The sequence below is a fragment of the Mirounga angustirostris genome, unplaced genomic scaffold, assembly GCF_029215605.1.
Source record: "Mirounga angustirostris isolate CCGP_5_RB_7025 unplaced genomic scaffold, mMirAng1.0.hap1 SCAF_1, whole genome shotgun sequence".
Taxonomy (NCBI): domain Eukaryota; kingdom Metazoa; phylum Chordata; class Mammalia; order Carnivora; family Phocidae; genus Mirounga; species Mirounga angustirostris.
This window is the reverse complement of record NW_026991709.1, coordinates 43350637-43356681: the sequence shown is the minus strand read 5'-3', so window position 1 is coordinate 43356681 and position 6045 is coordinate 43350637. Positions and strand designations below refer to the sequence as shown.

General features: G+C 36.6%; 1 pseudogene; it reads left to right on the top strand.

Moving 5' to 3' along the window:
- The first annotated feature begins 552 nt into the window (after positions 1 to 552).
- On the top strand, positions 553 to 646 carry LOC123835099 (U2 spliceosomal RNA; annotated as a pseudogene).
- Positions 647 to 6045: the final 5399 nt, after the last annotated feature.

Below are 6045 nucleotides of genomic sequence, written 5' to 3'. Positions count from 1 at the left end.
GATAAGCTCTCTTCTGTAATGAATGATGATAGGACTCTAGAGTAGCAGAGGCCCCATGGCAACACCAGTGAAGAAAGGTGGATATACTCCTCATGAGGGGCATTCCCTACTGTAATTGTGAACAAAAAGCACTGAATCACAAAGATCTATGACAGTGGCTAATAGACCATAGTATTCCAAAGGCAATGAAAATTGCCACCAATGGCGATTTTACTTGACTTATGTAACCAGAAAGGGTCAAGATCTGGTGAACAAAAGGCTGAGCTTAGTGATTACACTGTAAAATCATGACCTTGATCCAGTTTACAGATCTGAGCCATTTCCTTAAAATGTGAGAACATAATAATATAGAGGACAAGACCCTTCGATGAAAGACACTTCACTGCCCATAACTCCAGTCTTTCCCCAGTGAGCCTACGGACATTTCCCCCACCCCCAAAAAACCTCTTCTGTAGGACTACAGAAATAATGAGATCTTTTGAGGAATAATGGATACAGTTTCACCCTATGCTACCCTGGTTCTTCTGTTAATTAATTAATTTCAGACAGATCATCGCTTCTCGGCCTTTTGGCTAAGATCAAGTGTAGTATCTGTTCTTATCAGTTTAATTTCAGACAGATCAGACTTTAAAGCAAGGAAAGTTATCAGAAATAAAGAAGGGCATTATGTAATGATAAAAAGGTCAATTTTCCAAGAAGACCTAATAGTTCTTAACATGTATGTGCAAAACAACAGAGCATCAAACTATGAGAGACTAAAATTGATAGAAATTCAAGGAGAAATAGATGAATCTATAATCATATTTGGAGACTTCCATACCCCTTTCTCACAGGTGGACAGAGCTAGCAGGGAGAAAATTAATAAGAACATAGTTGAACTTCACAACACCATCAATTAACATCTATATGCTACTTTGTCCAACAACCGCAGAATAAACATTCTTCTCAAGTGCACATGAAGTAACTACCAATCTAGACCACATTCTCGGCCATAAAACATGCCTTTTGAAATTTTTAAAAATAGAAATCATGCAATGTCTGCTTTCAGACCACAATGGAATTGAACTTAAAAATCAGTAACAGAAAGATAATTGGAAAATCCTGAAATACGTGGAGATTAACAACATACTTCTACATGACACATAAGTTGAAAAAGAAATCTCAAGCAAAATTTAAAAACATTTTAGACTAAATGAATATGAAAACACAACTTATCAAAATTTGTGAGATGTAGCAAAAGCAGCAACATCTTGAAAATCAATAACAGGGTAAAGTGAATTTAATTTTGTGGTAGTCAGAATAATGCCCCACCCTCAAAGATGTCCATACCCTAATCTCTGAAACCTGTAAATATGTATGTTACCTTACTTGGAAAAAGAAACTTTATAGATGACATTTAATTAATAATTTTGGATGAGGTGATTATCCCGGATTATCCAAGTGGGCCCAATGTAACCACAATCATCCTTCTTAGACGGAGACAGGAGGGTTAGAGTTGGAGAAGATGCGACACCTAAAGCAAAGGTTAGTGATGCTTTCTGAAGGTGGAGGAAGGAACCATAAGCCAAGGATTGAGTCAGCTTCCAGAAGCTGGAAAAAGTAAGGAAACAGACTGCCCTGTAGAGCCTCCTGAGAGAATATAGGCCTGCAATTCTTGGCAGAACTATTTAAATCTGCAAAGGATAGTCTTGCAGAGAGAACACTGATAGCCCCTACAAACTCTCAGTATTTATAGTTTAAATGTCCCTTTCCACTGTCATTTATGTGTTCTTATTCATAAGTCTCCTGAGGGACTCCTCAGCAGCTGAGCTACTGAGCATTTATCGATGACAACAGATATGATGACATCCTGGCACAGCTTACTTCACTCTTACAGAAAAACATCTTTACTTTTAAAAACAATTTTGGGGCACCTGTGTGGCTCAGTCGGTTAAGCTTCTGCCTTCGGCTTAGGTCATGATCCCTGGGTCCTGGGATTGAGCCCCGCATCGGGCTCCCTGCTCCGCGGGAAGCCTACTTCTCCCTCTCCCACTCCCTCTGCTTGTGTTCCCTCTCTCGCTGTCTCTCTCTGTCAAATAAATAAATAAAATCTTAACAACAACAACAAAATTTAAAAAAAATTAAACAAATTTTCATTTTTGTCATAGATCGATGGATTTGAAATCATATAAAACCAATATACAACACAGAGCATCCGCCCACATATTCCCATGTCTTTGTCAGGTTCCCAGGTTTTCACAATTAGCTCCCTGGCTTTGCTCTAACACAACAACTTTGAACACTCAACTGCCTTGGAAATTCGGATATTCTGATAATCAAACCCTGGAGTTGATGTTCAGCTCTTCCTGCCTTCTCTCTATATGAGATGAGGGATTTTTTTGTAAACTGCTCAAGCTTCAGAGCTACTCTCTGCTCTACTAATTGGTTTTCAATTGTGTGATAATTGCCCTAAGTTCTTCATTATCTTCCTGCAACTTAGTACAATCATTGTCCTCCTATTTATCATTTCCCCTGTATATTTCATATCTCTGAACTGTCAGATGGGCTAGTGCTTTCCCTCTACTATTATGTCATACCACTTTACATCCAATTAAACCTTTAACAATTGGCTACCACTTTGTGGCTGGAGCTGCATAAAAAAAATCTAGTCCCGAGGATGGGATCCTTAGTACTGACAGAACACTCAGTGATCTAGTCCTCAAACTGCTTTTTATATCTGCTTCCTCAGACTACTCCTGGTAAGAATATATGCCAGTTTTGCATCTCCAGGAATCAGATGCTGAGATGTAATTAGGAGTACAACACAGGTATTGGAAGAGTAATACTTGCACAAGGAAAAGGGCAAATGGGAATTAGGTAGGGGAGCGATAAGGCTGCAGTGCCGGTCTGACAAAAGTTTCTGCCAGTTAATGCTGAGCTCTGGAGAAATGGTTGGTTGTTAAAGGAGTCCCCCCAGTGGGTCTTGCTTAGTCGTGGCTGGCAGGTCATTCACAGGAAGGGCAGTGGCCTCCTCAATTCCTAACACCTTGGCTGAGTCAGGCTGGGAACAGGATCCACAAATAACATGGCATTGGCTTGAAAATTGATGTAGAACATGAGGAAGCAAAGATCCCACCAGCCCCAATCCTTACAACTGGGTAGTAGTCCTTTTTTGAAGATGCCTCTGAACAGCACATTCCCTGGTCTGCCATAGATAGCTTAAAGCTTCTGAGATTCTTGTGCTAATTTAGCTTGAATTGGTAGACTATGTTCTGCAAATGTACTTTGCCCCCTAGATTTCCGCCAAAGATAGTTTATTTCAAAGCACATAAGATAGGTACCAATATTTTACTCCCGTGAATGAACACTCATGGACACTAGTTTATGTAAAGTATAATATTTGTTACTTACTGATCCCCAAATCATGTATCCTTGACTGAAGAGTTACAGGAAAAAAAAAAAAAAAAGGCTGTAACCATGTGCCTTTTCTTTCAGGGCTGCTTTATTAAGCTGTTTAGTGGCTCTCCAAAAAATTTGGGAATGTTTAAATAGTATTGCAGACTTTTCTCTGCTTTGTCGAACAGAAAATGACATAGACTATCTTTAATTATTATTATTCCATTTACCAAATACTTGTCTTTTTCTTAATCGACCTTCCCTTAGGTTTTTGTTTAATTTTTATTGTGTGAAAAATAATCCTTTAGACATTTCCTGTAACACATTTTATGACTACACTATAACCTCAAATCTTTAATTTATTTTGCTTTTAAGCATTTGATGAATGATTCTAAAAGGGTGTTTTTTTCTTCCTACGTATAAATTGTATAAAGTATTTCATGCTGTCAAATATGGTGGCACAGAGGATAGATATCAGCTGTTTCAGGTTTTTCTTTTCTGGGAAAGTGTTTTTATGTTGCTGTCAAATAACCATCACAGACACATCTCCATGTCACCAGGGTCTAATAATTTGTTAGATTTTAAGAAATTCAAAGACCTTTATTTTCAGCAACTTGGATAAAATAAGCTAAAATAAATTAGGAAAAGGATTTCTTTTTATTTAAAATTTGGAATTTACAATGTCTCCATTTCTTTTCCCCAAGAGGAATTTTTTTTCCAATTTAAAATTATGATGTAACATATATATTTCCATGGCTCTCTTTGATCTTTTCTCTCCCAGGAGAACTAATAAAAATCATAAATATTATTCCCACTATCAGAGACTTACTGGAGGAGATAATAGGTTTCATTGGGTTTTTGAATTTAGAGGGTATAGTGATAGCAAAACGGAAAAAGTAAGATAAAGTATAATGGGAGAATGCCAGAAATGTTCAAGGAAAGTTGCAGTGATTAACTAATATGTAATCTGAGCTCTGTGAAATCCAAGGCCTTCAGTGCATGTGAGTATAGGTGGACAAAAAAATTGAAGCATCTAGCAACACAGCTTGCTTGGGAAACTATACGTAAGGCACAGTGGCTAGGATGTAGCAAGTAAAAGGCTAATGGTAGAAAACAAATCTGAGCAGGCAGATAATGGCAAACTTCCCAGGGTTTGTTGTACATGGTAAAGAGTTTGGATTTTATAAGTGGAAGAGAACACTAATAACAAAACCAACCATATTTCACTGCCTAGAATGTGTCAGACAGTATGCCAAACACTTAATAAGTGTCATTTCATTTAATCTTCATGAAAACCGTGCAAGGTAAATATCTCCATTTGGAGATTTTGTTTTTTGTTTTTGAGAGGACTCAGAAAAATAAAACTTGGAGACTACTAAGTGGCAGAGAAAATAATGTAATACAGTTGTGATATTCTAAGTGAAAGATACTGAGTATGTGAGCCATGACTGGACAGTGTGTAAGGCAAAGATAAGACACTTTAGATATTTTAGAATATATAGTCTATGGGGATTGCTCTACTGGAACTATTTGCAAATTTCAATAGAAACATAAAAAATAAAAATAAAGCACTAAGACTCATACTGAGAAAGTGAAAGAGGTTTTTCAGTCTGTCTGAGTGGAGACAGAGTTACACATAGGTATTTGTCAAGTGGGTGAGTAGAGAGAGAACATTCTATACCTGAAGCATAGTCAACTTTTCAACAATAGGGAATTCTGATACAGTAAGACTCTATGTTTTTTTTTTTTTTTTAAGATTTATTTATTTATTTGAGAGAGAGAGAATGAGAGAGCACATGAGAGGGGGGAGGGTTAGAGGGAGAAGCAGGCTCCTTGCTGAGCAGGGAGCCCGATGTGGGACTCGATCCAGGGACTCCAGGATCATGACCTGAGCCGAAGGCAGTCGCTTAACCAACTGAGCCACCCAGGCGCCCCCAGTAAGACTCTATGTTAATCCAGTTGTCTTTTTAAAATACTCTTTGATCTGAAATATATGTTTTTGATTTGTTTTACTGAATTTGTAACATTTGTAGGGGGCTGTGTACATAATATCTGTATCTGGATTAAAAGCAAATTGTGAACTTTGTGAACATTTGAAAGACTAATTTTTTACCATGTTTGTTGTTGTAGCTATTGAAGTCCTGGTACAATATATAAGGGAAAATACTTTGGACAGGAAAATACAGCTCTATAACATTTCTAACTATTGCCAAAAAGAGAAAATCAATTTTAATTTTGTTTTGTGTCTATAAACAGAAAGTATTTGTAAATGTGAAGTTTAACTTGACATTCTCCAAAAGAAAGTAAAGTCCAACTTTTCTAAAAGTATTTCCCATGGATATGGCCAATATTATTCTTAGGTTTGAAGTGTTGCTTAAAAGAAAACACATCAAAGAGAATTTTAAAGACCTGAAAGAGAAAAGAAGCAAAGCTTGTGTGAGAGCATTAGGAGAGTGTTGTGTGTAGTGGAAAAAAAAAAAAAAAAAAAAAAAACCACAACCCATAAAATAAAAAAAAACAGAATATCATTAAATATAATTTTTTCTCTTATTAAAAATATAGGAAACAGTATCTGGTAAAAGAAGACAAAAATTAGAAGTAAAATTTAATGTATAAATATGAAGCAGGAGATAATGGATTTCATAAAAAGAAAAACTACCTCTGCTTGAA